General features: G+C 39.0%; 1 long non-coding RNA gene across 1 annotated transcript in view; it reads right to left on the reverse strand.

The window, feature by feature from the left end:
* Positions 1-13,267, reverse strand: part of LOC148128009 (uncharacterized) — a 139,357-nt gene extending 126,090 nt beyond the window's left edge. The window contains exon 1 of the long non-coding RNA XR_015741294.1: positions 13,019-13,267. This is a non-coding gene — a long non-coding RNA (uncharacterized LOC148128009). The remainder of the gene's footprint in view (positions 1-13,018) is intronic.

The following is a 13,267-nucleotide window of genomic DNA, read 5'->3' on the forward strand; positions in this document are numbered from 1 at the left end:
CTGGCAGTTGTTTTCTTTTTTCTTTTTCTCTTTCTTTCTCTTTGTGTGTGTGTGTGTGTGTGTATGTATCTATCTATCTATCTATCTATCTATCTATAGATATAGATATAGATATAGATATAGATATAGATATAGATATAGATATAGATATAGATATAGATATAGATATAGATATAGATATAGATATAGATATAGATATATAGTATTCAGCTTTGTTCGGATATTTTCCCACATCATTGTAGTTGTGCTTTTAAAGTTGTAGCAACGTTTCGGCAGAATCTCATCTGCCATCATCAGGCTTCTGTATATATATATTTGTTTTCATAGATTTTCACGGGTACGGGTATGTAGGTCTAAGTCTGTTCGGGTCTTTTCCCGTGTAAGATTAAAAGTATCTTGGCGACATTTCGGCGAGGTCCCACTCGCCATCCTCAGGCTGGTGCTTTCGGCTTAGTACTAGTGCAAGCAGTGTGTGATCAGAGCTGCTGTCTCTCTATAATTACTGGTGGTGGGGGCTGGAGTGCTGGGCTGGTTGGCTGCACTGCTGCCTCTTGATTGGTTGATGGAGTTGATGTTGGTATAATGGGCTGTGTGATGGCCTTGTGAGTTTTGTTGTGGAGATATCCTGGATCTTGTGCTATAATCTCCTGGCCCTCTCATGTTTTAACGGCTTGGGTAATGGGTTGTGTGATATATTCTATCTGCTATTAGGCTATTCTCTCCCTCTAGTGAGCAAAATTTATTCATAGCATCAGTGTGCAAAAGGATTCTGAGCATAAAGCCTGAACTGAACCAGAAACAGCACAAGAAAGCAGATAACATACACTTCCCACATGTTAAACTGCATGGATCTTAATGTGAAAAATGTGTTCTATTTCCATATAGAAACATAAGTGGATCTCTCATAATCTTTCATGGTGGTTAGAACTGTGAATGGTGTGTGGGCAAATCCCCTGGAGAAAAATGCAAGGCAAAATGCAAGGAACAAAAATATAGGTATCCTCTTATGGCCATCTGTACGTCTCTCTTACCTCTGAAACCTCTCTTTAAACTCACTTGATGTTTATCATCCACTGCTCAAAAGAAAACCTTCTTAGGTCCACTGAAATACAAATGAGGTCCAATTTGGGAAGTCCTTTGGAAGCATGTGCAGCATAATTACTGCTCAAGCAAATTTGCAACTGTACTTGCTATAGATGGAACCTCAGAACATGCCAAGTTATCTCCCTTATAAGGGGTGCACTCCTAGCCACCAAGCAATGACAAACATCATCTCACCTCAGCCTGGTTTTCATAGTGTTGAGTTGCAAACAGTAGCAACTTTTCAGTCCTGTTACTCATAGAGGCCTAAAATGCCTGCCTAATCTCTGTGCTTTTCTAATTCCCAAGTCAAGCCTCATATCAGTTTACTCGGGATATTGATTTCACTTCATTACTCCATGGGCAAAATATCTTTGGAAGCCTGTTGCGACAGATTTATATCCTGAGCATCAGACAAGAATGACGTTCTCTGTTTTTCCTTTACCTATACCACATAAACATGTCTGCCAGGGTGCAGACAAGGTTTTCCAATCTACCAACTTTTAGTAGGCAGAGGACTAAGACTATGAAATCAAATGTTCCAGACATTTAAAGCAAGGCAACTGGTCTCGCCAAACTTAGGCCTGATATATAGAGTGCTTTACTTATTGCAGCTGTGACAGTGAACACAGACAAGAAGGAGAGGAGAGGGTTATATGCAGCCCTCAGCCTAATTTTATGGTTCCTTCAGCCTAAGCCCTTTCAATACGGATTTCTGGTAAGAGAGGATAAAGACTATCAGAACGTGAAAAAGTGAGAGGGAAAAAAAAACCCAGGATTGTGAGGATTGGGTAGTAAAGTTGCCAATCAAAAGGTATCTATGGAGATTCTCAATCATCCTGGTTTTGGTTGTCCAAAAAGTGCTTTTCAAAAGGCAACTGGATGTTCTTGTTTTTTTTTTACCCTTGAAAACTACTCACTTCTCATCCAAGAAGCTTCTTCAGTTGTTCAGAATGGAACGATCTACCCAGAACTGAAGAAGCAAAACATTTTCAAGGAAAATAAAAACCAAGAAAGTCCAGTGGCCTTTTCAAAAGCACCTTTGGAGCAATCCAAGAATGTTAACACTGATGACCTTCTTCCATGTATTTTCCAGGAGAAGAAGCAGAGCCATCTCCAGGCTAAGACTGAATAGGCACCAGCCTAGAGAAACCAGATGGAGCAAAATTGAAAGTATTTTTTGAAAAATACAATTAAAAAAGAAGTAATAGCATACTAGGTGTCTATTTGATGGTTAAATATAAATTTGTAGTGTAAAAATAATCAAAATGCCTAAGAAAGCATGTCCAGGGTTGAAATTTTTAACTGTAAATTTCAGAACATCAAAAGGGAAAAAAAGAGGGCACCTTTATAAAATTCCTAATAAAATTAAAAGATGAACCAAACCATAGGCAATTCCAGAATATGATTTTGCCTAGGACATTAAAATATTGAGATGGCCCTGAAGAGGAAGGAACAAATGGAGATGAATTGACAAGGCAGGATGGAGGGCAGATCTAATAGAGGCCCAGAAGCTTGGCTTATGGGCACCTCCCTTTGGCAAGACAACAGGGTGGGGAATATTTTCAGCATAAGGGGAGGATAGTATTCATAGACTATAGATGATTTCTGGACTCCGCTTCAAAACCACTTTCATGTCAGCCTTGGAAGCCATATTTTACTTGGAAGCTTCAAGGCTGGTACATTTAGTGCCTGGGAATTTGGGAGAGGGGATGTCTTAGAGAGGTAGAAGATTAGACTCAACAACGTTCTTTCACAAAAAGTCAAGGTCATGTTACCCTGCACCTGGAGGGGGTTGTTTGGAGGAAGGTCTTCAGTTGGGCCGATGTTTGATAGGACCATGTGATGGACTGCTGGGTGCAGGGGAGGGTTTTTTTTTTTTCTTCTTTTGGGAAGGGAAAACCCAGAACTCTCAGATTCGGGTTTTCCTAGATGTGCCAATATGACGACTCTAATAAAATGGAACTTTGAGGAAATGCTTGTCTCGGAGTTTATTGGTTTGGAGGTTGTTAGTTGGAATGCTGACATTTAAATTATTTAATAATTCCTTTGTTTCTATGTTAAGTAAATATCTGTGCTACTGTAAACCTTCTCTATGTTCTATCCAGTTAAGAACTGGGAAGACATTGCTAAGTAATGGGAAGGGGGAAAGACTGTTTAATTCCTCTGTGGTGGAGTTGTATGGCATCTGAATATCCCAGACACTCTGTTTCAAATACTTCTCCAAATGGTAAAACCACCAGATGAAGATGTTGTGCTGCTTGTCATTCTTCACGTCACAGTCAATATCTAATCTGCCTCAATACTTCAGCAATCTGAGCCCCAACAAAAATGGCAATAATAGATAATAGCATCTGAAGACAGCATCATAATTTTCAGGATGCCCAGTACTACTCTGTGAATGCTTGAAATATGACATAGCCATGAATGACAAGTGCATGCTTAAAGGACCAAGTGCATTAAAAGAGAAACCGAATAATAAAAGAAAAGGGCAAAGGAAGGACCAGATCCAGTGATGGGATTCATTATTATTTTTTACTACCGATTCTGTGGGCGTGGCTTGGTGGGCGTAGCAGGGGAAGAATACTGTAAAATCTCCAGTCAGAGGTGGTATTTGCCGGTTCTCTGAACTACTCAAACTTTCCACTACCAGAACTGGTCAGAACCTGCTGAATACCACCCCTGACCAGATCCATTCTAACAGAAAGTCCATTAAATGAGAAATTGCTGGTACTGCGCTCTTCGCCACTACCAATGGTTTTTGGAAGTACCAGAAGTATAAAAGGACCCTGGGTTCTGAACGAAGTTGTACTTCCATCAGAATATATGGCATGGATAGGAATCAGGAGTCAAACATTAAACCACCTTTTGTTTCCTACAGCTTTCCTGAAAACAAACACCTAAATCACAACTCTCAGGGATACATTTTCCATTGCATGAAAATTAATGCAGGTACTTAAGTCAATAAAGGGGAAAAACACACACACATACATAAAATCTATTGATCTTAATAGCGCCGGTTGGATTTGTTCCAGACATTCACAGGATGTTTGATATACATTCTGTGTTGTATTTCATTACTTTGAAGCCATCCAAACTGGATAACGTAAACATTGCTAGGACTGAATTCTGGAAGCGTTTCTGCTGAAATGAGAAGAGTAGTGTAAGCCCCACACAGAGAACAAAATGTAATTTCTTTGTATGTGACATGTGGGGTTTGGTCTTCTCCACCCACTTGCACAATCAGTGATCTGATTTACATACTGCACTAGTTCATAATGTGGGTGGGTTCCCTTGGCATGTCATGTAGATTTGTTGGCAGACTAATTTATGCGGATATGTTGAACAAACCCAGTTATTCATTAATAACTTTTCATAATTAATTAATTATTAATTCTAAAGCGAAATTAAACTGTGGTTTGCTTTATGTGGGACGGGAATCTGTCGCTTTCTATACGCTCAACAGAAGGTTTGTGTGCAAGGTGCAGTGATTTCCATGACATGTACAGTACGCTGTATTTTTTTGCAGCATACATATCATGTCAAGGATGGTTCTTAAGCATGAGATGTTATGTATATGCGCAGAGCAGAAGATTGAGAGCTGCCATTCAATTTTCTGTGCCGGTGCATAAAATTGAATGATATTGGATGTCTAGATAGAATGTAAAACTCAAATCTATGAAATTTACTTTTCCATTCCACCATCTTTTCTTTAACACTCTGAGAAAACTTGAGCCCAGTTGCTGCTCACTAGTCAAAAGCAGAGATTTTTCAAATCCATCTCAGAGGTGCCTCCCTTAAACAGTGAGGATTAAGTAGCTGAATAGTAGGATGGAAGGTGAGAGTGTATCCCCTTATTGAGTACTGCAGCCTTTCTTGTCAGTTTGGTATTCAAAAGTTGTGGAGGCAGGTAAGTGCTACTGGATAAATCACAGCAATCTGAGATACCGCTTCGCTCTCTGACAGCATTTAAATTTCTTCTATGTTATAGTAAGGCAGGACATAAAAATATATTAATTTTAGAGAAATAATGATACAAGTTTTATAGATAGTGAAATATGTGGTATTAGCAAGAGAAAGAACAAGGAAATATGAAAAGCCAAACCACAAGGTTCATCTATCGGTCACAAAGTCATATTTGCCAAGATACCTTGTCTCGCTTGTAACAAAACCACAAGCTAGGGAGTTTAGCAAGATGGGTTTGTGACATCCAGCCATCCTAGCCTAGCAACAGGGGAGGAGGAAAGCTGTTTTTCAAGTAACCAATGAATAACTCATGTGTTTTGCCCCTTCTGAAGAAGTATATAGGCATGTGCTGTTCAATAAGAAAGTTGTTCAGAAGTGACTCTCACTAAAATACTCTGAACCTGTTTGCACAAATAAAACCAACTTATTTTTGGATTCCAAGGTCTGAGTCTCGTAATTTCCTACAATAGCAGCTCCTCTTTTCTCAGTCTCTGTGGAATCCCTTCTCGAAGTTTGTACGTACAGGTCTTTTTGCAAATAAGTTTGGATGTTTCTCAGATCGAATTCTCCAACTGTTGGCACAATTGTGCAATATGAGAATCCAGACTCTTTCTTACTCTCCAAAAAGGACAGGACATCAGCTTCCACTATTTGGCCTAACGTGGGGCTTGAAGCTAGAAAAGGAGTGAGTCAATTGGCCCCAGAGGATTTATTGCGCTTGACACATTAGATGTCTGTGTTAATGGTCCCTTGATCTTGTTGGGCCACAGCTAGTATGTCAAGATACTCTATAGCTAATATGGGTGTGTTTAATGCCCCAAGAAATAAAGTTACATTTAGAAATGGGAAAAGAGGACCATTGATATAGAAAGATTCAGCAAAAACAATTTGATAGACCAGTTCTGGTTTGCATCTTAGTAACAGAAAGCATTGGAATCAGGAACTCTGATTAATAAAAGCATAGTAACATGGAGATACCTGAAAAAATCATGTCTTATAATCTTCTTCCTTTCCAAATTAAATCACCTTCATCTGAAAAACAATATTTCAGAAATGAAAAGTTTCTTGCCTACATATTTATTTACACCTCTTTTGTAAACTAATGCTGTCGTTCTAACAAATGTCCATTTGTTTTGTGAGATTTCAACATCTCAGATGCATTTATTTGTTTTGGCTATTTAAATAATGTTCAAATAGTACATTATGATGCTTCGAACTACTAGTTACCCATTGAACTCTTTTGTGAATATAGAAACAAATATTTAAAAAAACCTAATAATTTAGAAATGTAAAATAGAAATATATATATATATATATATATATATATGTGTGTGTGTGTGTATATATATATATATATATATATATATATATTTAAATCAGACCAATTCTTTCTGCCTGTAGAATTATTCACTTACAAAGTACCTAAAATAATGCAGATGTGTGATTTGGGTTTCTTATCTTTGGGTGAAAAGACAAATAAAAAGCTACACCTCTTTCTCTTTCTCACTTATTGTACAATTATTGCTGCATAGTCAGTTTAATTTTGAAATGTAGTCAGCAGTGCTCAGTGGAGATCTAGCATCTTTAAATGAATTATGCCTGCTTCCCTGTGCTATGGATCAATACTGACATCTGCAACTTTAGGATATTAAAATCATAATCTCATCAATCTTTCCTGTGACAACATTTTTGCACTGTTTCTTTCTCATTTCTCTCTCCTGCTGCTTTCTTTCTTTTCCTCTTCTATTAGCAGAAAGAAAATCGGCTGGCATATAAACTGTTCTTGAAAATCAAGGAGGCAAGTTTCTTGCAACTGTAAATTTTAATCAATACAATATATTTGAGGCTGGGAAAAAATAATTAGAGGAATAGAAGCAGCCCTCTGGGAGGGACCCATCAGCCCAGAGTCACCAAATGGGCACCTATAAAAATTACAGGTAGGTAGGTAGGTAAGTAGATAGATAGATAGATAGATAGATAGATAGATAGATAGATAGATAGATAGATAGATAGATAGAAGCAAGCATGACAAACATTAGGTTCCATGGCATTCAAAACCAAGAGCAAAGACGTGCCATTTAAAAATAATAATATAAGGGAAAGATCAGGTGTTTATGCAGCCTCAAATGGGCAAAGATAAGAAATCCAGAACAAAATTGCAAAGCCAAAATCAAGAAGTAAGTGGGTAGACATGATCCCAACTGTTAATTTTCAGAATACACACACAGACACATATACAGACACACACATTACAGGGTCAAAATTCTACTATATTTATTTTAAAAATCAGATCTGCATGTTTCAATTTATACAGCTTTCCCTAATAAATGTAATTTTGTCTGCAGTTTGTCTTAAAATGTGCTGTTCTTAATGCAGCTCCTGAAACATTATGGTTTGTATACATAGCTAGCCTTAGTATTTCTTGTTATACATAGTAGCTGCTTTATTTATTTGTATCATTCTTTCTGGTTTAAATTGTTGTCAGCTTCCCAGAGACATGCAGTAGGTCTTTTAAATAAATAAATAGTAAAATGACTATGACAGGTTTTTTCGGGATTCAGTTTGTCTAAATGCACCCATTTTGTCTCTATCTTTCTCCAATACAAATCCTTTTGTTAGAATATTTGGACCGAAATCAAGCGAATGTTATCAGACTCCAAGTTCTACTGCCAACAAGGTATCATAGAATTGGAACTGTTGAACTTTGGTTTGCAACAGAATCTGAAGCTAATATCTTTACCTCTGTTCTATATTAGCATACTCCAAATCCTGAATCCTGATTGGTCCACACGGACAGCAACCTGATTGGCCAACTAAATGGCCGTGATTGGCGCTCTAAGAATCAACTGTGATTGGCCGAGCCGATCACGGGAGATTCAAAGCCCTGTCATTGGCTGCTGCGCCGCGAGCAATTCCTATATGAACGGTTGCCACGGCTCCGAGGTCCAGTACTGGTCTACATACCAAATAAAGAGCTGAATGAACACTTTTGGTCTCATGTCTCAATGGGAACCGATCTACCCGATCTAACAACCTCCCTATCACTACTCCAAATTTTCTTAGCTAAATATAACAGGTCTGAGGGGCTGTGGTGGCACAGACATTAGGTTTGGGATATGGTAGGAGATGCACCTTGTACAAATAGGGCAGAAAAGCATTTTTGTTATTTTGGTGTGCAGGTGTGGAGTTACTTTTTCATGAACATCTACATGTTTTCCTTCCAGCTTGTGTGTTCTGTTAAATATCAATGGCTATACAAAGCCTTAGCAACTGTTGCCTCACTTTGTTCCCTTTTCTATCAAGAGATATAGAATGACTATCAATGGTGGGATTCAAAAGATTTTACTACCAGTTCTGTGAGCGTGGCTTGGTGGGCGTGGCAGGGGAAGGATACTGAAAAATCTCCAATCAGAGGTGGTATTTGCCAGTTCTCCAAACTACTCAAAATTTCCGCTACCGGTTCCCCAGAACTGGTCAGAACCTGCTGAATACCACCTCTGATGACTATATAGGAAAAGAAGAATCTAACCTTGCTTATTTTGTCAAAGAAACCGCTAAAATGCAAATTGTAGTATCCAGTTACTAAACAAAACTCACCGGGATGAAGCTTTTCAGCATAAAATAGTTGGTTTTTTTAAAAAAAGAGGCCTGGTTATTTAAAGTCAGCAACATATGAAGAATTGTATACATTTCCATGATTTCTAATGAATGAAATTATAAAATTGTAATTTGCATATAGGCCATAGTGCCCTCAAGGAATTTAAAGAAGCCAACTTATGGAATAGGTATGAAAAAAAAAAAACCTGAGATTCAAGTTAGCATAAATTATGCAATAATAACTGCAAAATTAAGAAAAAACCAATATGGATTATTGTAAATAACGGTAGGTATGTGGCCCTCCAGTCTCAAAAACCTTAATTTTCCAAGGTTTTTGAAGGGTTTAGGTTTGCCTTAGAAAAGAAAGACATTATGATCCATCTTTGTGGAATCATCAATGCCTTTCCTGGCATAGTATAAGGCCATACTCAATGTTAGTACCTTGTATGATTGTCTTGGAATGTCCTAATTTTTAAGCTTGAGCTGGTGCAGCTCTAGAAAAATGTTTCATGTCACAACTTTGCCAAGGCCTTTGTGAACTCTCTCACGGAGTTTTATAATTATCTCATTTCACCAATTCCAGGAGAAATATTTTCTCCATGAGAAGCTCCCTAATTGTAAATATTGCTGCCAGCTGAGAGCGAAAAGTTGCTGTTTGTTTTGAATATAATTGTCAATGTTTCTTATTTAATAATTAAGCCCAGTTGGGGAGAAAAATTTTACTGTTGCACAATAAAACATTCTTCCAAGCACAGCTGGCACAATTTTTAAAGGAAAAACAGATAGTGCATTCTCATCTTGATGAAATTAGGAGTGAAGAAATGCTAAGTTTCTACCTTCCACCACACACTTTCTGGGCATTTTGGAACCAGATCTGAACGCTAGCATGAATATTTTCCTTTCTTCCTCCCTTGTTACTGAATTGTATTATATAAGAATCTACACTGAGGGAAGACAAAACAAATAGTGTATAAGGAAATGAAGAATACAGTAGTAACTATAAACGTTATCTCCTCTATGTCTATAACATATTGAGGAGACTAACCCATTTTGATGAAGGGGAGAGAGACAGAGAGAGACAGAGACAGAGACAGACACACAGAAAGACACACACACACACACACACACACACACAGCACTTCTGTATATGGGTATGCGCTTAATAAAGACTTTATAACTCCAACCAAGTTTGATGGCAAAATGCCTAGAGAATATTGCTAGCAGCCTGTTCTTCTCTGACATCCACCCCTCATCTGGATGTAATATCTCAATATTTCTTCAGACGATTGAATTTTATTTAGGCTTTAAGAATGATAATAAAGCAAACCAAATACTTCAATAGCACGGGTTTTGTCAATTAAAGAACTTGGCTTTACAGGGAGTCACTGAATGGTTGACTTTATCTCATGGAGCAGATTAATGACTGCTACTGCTTGTCAACGAAGAGGAGAAGTCATCAGAAGAATATTTCATTTCTTTACCAAGGCTTGTGGGGGTGGAGTGGGGAGAATAGAAGAACAAGATATTCTTGCTCAGTGCCAAAGACAAAACAACAACAACAACAAGAAGTCCAGATTGTAGACATTGGCAGTACCTGGAGACAGCTGAATAGAAGAGAAGGCTCTCTGGAGAAGGTAACAAAATACAAAGACCTGGAAATAGAAATAGAACAACTATGGCAAAAGACAGCAAAGCTGGTCCCTATGCAATCCCAAAACAACTGGAGCACCACTTGAACACCATCCACATTAACAAATTCACCATCAGTCAATTGAAAAACACAGCTTTACTTGGAACAGCTGATATCCTGTAACGATACCTCTAACTCATCTAACATGCACGTCTGCCTATCCCAGGTCCTTGGGAAGGACTTGATAGACAGACAAAATTGCCAAATCTAGCCTGTACATCTGGCTGCCTGCATGGCAGACCATTATTAAATATCATTATCTAGTAGAATGAAATTTTTCCCGATATTTGAGCAAGAATCAAAATGAATGTTTGAAGATCCTTATCTAGCAAGTATAAATACTATATATAAGTACACTTGGAATACTGCATCCAGTTTTGGTCGCTGTTGGGACTCTAGAAAGAATGTAGAGAAGAGCAACGAAGATGATTAGGGGACTGGAGGATGAAACATAAAGAACAGTTGCTGGAACTGGATATATCGAGTAATCTGAGGAAAAAAAGGACTGGGGCAAAGGTGGTATTCAGCAGGTTCTGACCAGTTCTGAGGAACCGGTAGCAGAAATTTTGAGTAGTTTGGAGAACCAGAAAATAGCACCTCTGACTGGACCCACCCCCATTTATTTTCTGCCTCCCGAGTCCCAGCTGACTGGCTGGGTCTTCTTTTGTTGCCCTGCACAGGAGAACAGAGCTAGAAAGCAGGTTAGTGGGGTGTGGAGGGAATGGAGATTTTACAGTATCCTTCCCCTGCCACGCTCACCAAGCTATGTCCACAGAACCAGTAGTAAAAAATTTTGAATACCACCACTGACTAGGGGTGACATCAGTGGTGGAATTCAATTTTTTTTTACTACTGGTTCTGTGGGCGTGGCTTGGTGGGCATGGCAGAGGAAGGATACTGTGAAATCTCCAGTCAGAGGTGGTATTTGCCGGTTCTCTGAACTACTCAAAATTTCCACTTCCGGTTCTCCAGAACTGGTCAGAACCTGCTGAATATCACCTCTGGGTGACATAATAGCAGTGTTCTAATATCTCAGGGCCTGTCACAAAGAAGAAGGAGTCAAGCTATTCTCCAAAGCACCTGAGGGCAGGACAAGAAGCAGTGGGTGGAAACTAATCAAGGACAGAAGCAACTTAGAACTAAGGAGAAACTTCCTGACAGAACAATTAACCAGTGGAACAACCTGCCTTCAGAAGTTGTGGGTGCTCCTACACTGGAAGTTTTTAAGAAGAGACTGGACAACCATTTGTCTGAAATGATATAGGGCTTCCTGCCTGAGCAGGGGGTTGGACTAGAAGACCTCCAAGGTCCCTTCCAACTCTGTTATTCTATTATATATTTTGTTCAATTAATAAACTCCATTCTTTTTATCATGGTTTTTCATAAAAATATTTGGCTTTTATTTTGTTATGTGCTAGCGTATTCTTGCTTCTTTTCTCTTATATTCACTTAATCAATTATGATGAGGTTAGCCAAGGAAGGGTTTCGTTCTGTAGATTTTCAGGGAGATATAATTCCTTTATCCCAGTTCATCTGAAGTGATGCCCAGAAGTACAAATCAATTGGAAAAATCATTCCTGGTGGTTTCTGGATTTCCTTGCCTTCAAACTATTCCTTGGGCTACAAGCCATGAAATACTAACAGCAACTTCATCAATAGCCCTGCTCATAAGACCCTAGACGTTGAGAGGAAACAGAGTTTGCATTACCAGCACTACAGTATATCTCAGATTAGATACCTGGATTGAACCTGTCTGTAATCACTGAGTGTCAAAACCTTTAATCCAAACCATTATTTAAGCCAAAACCTGTCTGAGAAAGGATATACTTCTCAAGATATCCACTGGCCCTTATTCAGTAAGACTAATCCAAACCTGGTCAGCGTGGATACAAATGATTGAGATATTTCACTGCATGCACTGATAAAGAATTAAGTCAAACAGACTAGTATTTATCTCATCAACCCCTTAATAATATTTCGGATTGGCAATTGACAGGGGTGGGGTTCTATCAGTTCGCACCTATTCTCTAGAACTGGTTGTTAACATTCTAAGCAGTTTGGAGAACTGGTTGTTAGAAGAAATTACTGGCCTAATCCTGTAAGGAGGGCAGGAAGGCCAGTCGAGGAGATGCGTGCCTCGATGTGAGTGATATTCAGTTGGCCACACCCAGCCAATAATATGACCACCAAGTTATGTCCACCCAGTCACATGACCACCAAGCCACACCCACCACCTAAGCCACACCCACAGAACCAGTTGTTAAAAATTTGAATCCCACCCCTGGCCATTGACCCTTAAACATTTATTATGTGGCAATAATTTTATAAATGCTGACTCAACTAGTAGTTCTACAAATAACAACAATTAATGATTTCCAGACTTGAGTCAGGCTTAGCTTTATCAGCTAACTATCGCACAACAATAAAAATAACAAACTATATTGATTAGTTGTCAGCAGCTTCCAGCTTCTTGCCAACTTCTGCACTGATGTTGTTTGTGAAAAGCTGGCAGGTTGTGTTGGAAAGATCTCCTTCCTCCTCTTCGGCTGACCCATGGAACTGCCTGCCATTTTACTGGGAGGAACAAAAACAAAGGAAGCTACAAACCATGAAGAAAACTCCATCCGTTTCCAATCCTAGCATGTTCCTAAGGCCCCTGTCACTCCAGGGAGAAAAAAGGCTCACCTGTGGATTGTTGGCCCTCTCCAGCCAGCCCACTCCTCATCAGCAGGCATCCAAGTTACTTCTTCACCCTTCCCTAACTGCTCACTGCTATTACGAGATTTCAAATTTTATTTCCATTTCCAAAGCAGCCAATCGTGGCTCGCCTGTTGGGTCTTGTTGCCAGCTAATTGGTGCAGAGGCCAGAGGCAGGAGAGAGGATGGAATATGTCCCTCCCCTCTTCTTTGGTGCCATGCAACCTATGGGTTTCT

The sequence above is a fragment of the Pseudonaja textilis genome, chromosome 1, assembly GCF_049901715.1.
Source record: "Pseudonaja textilis isolate UNSWEBS1 chromosome 1, rPseTex1.2, whole genome shotgun sequence".
Taxonomy (NCBI): Eukaryota; Metazoa; Chordata; class Lepidosauria; order Squamata; family Elapidae; genus Pseudonaja; species Pseudonaja textilis.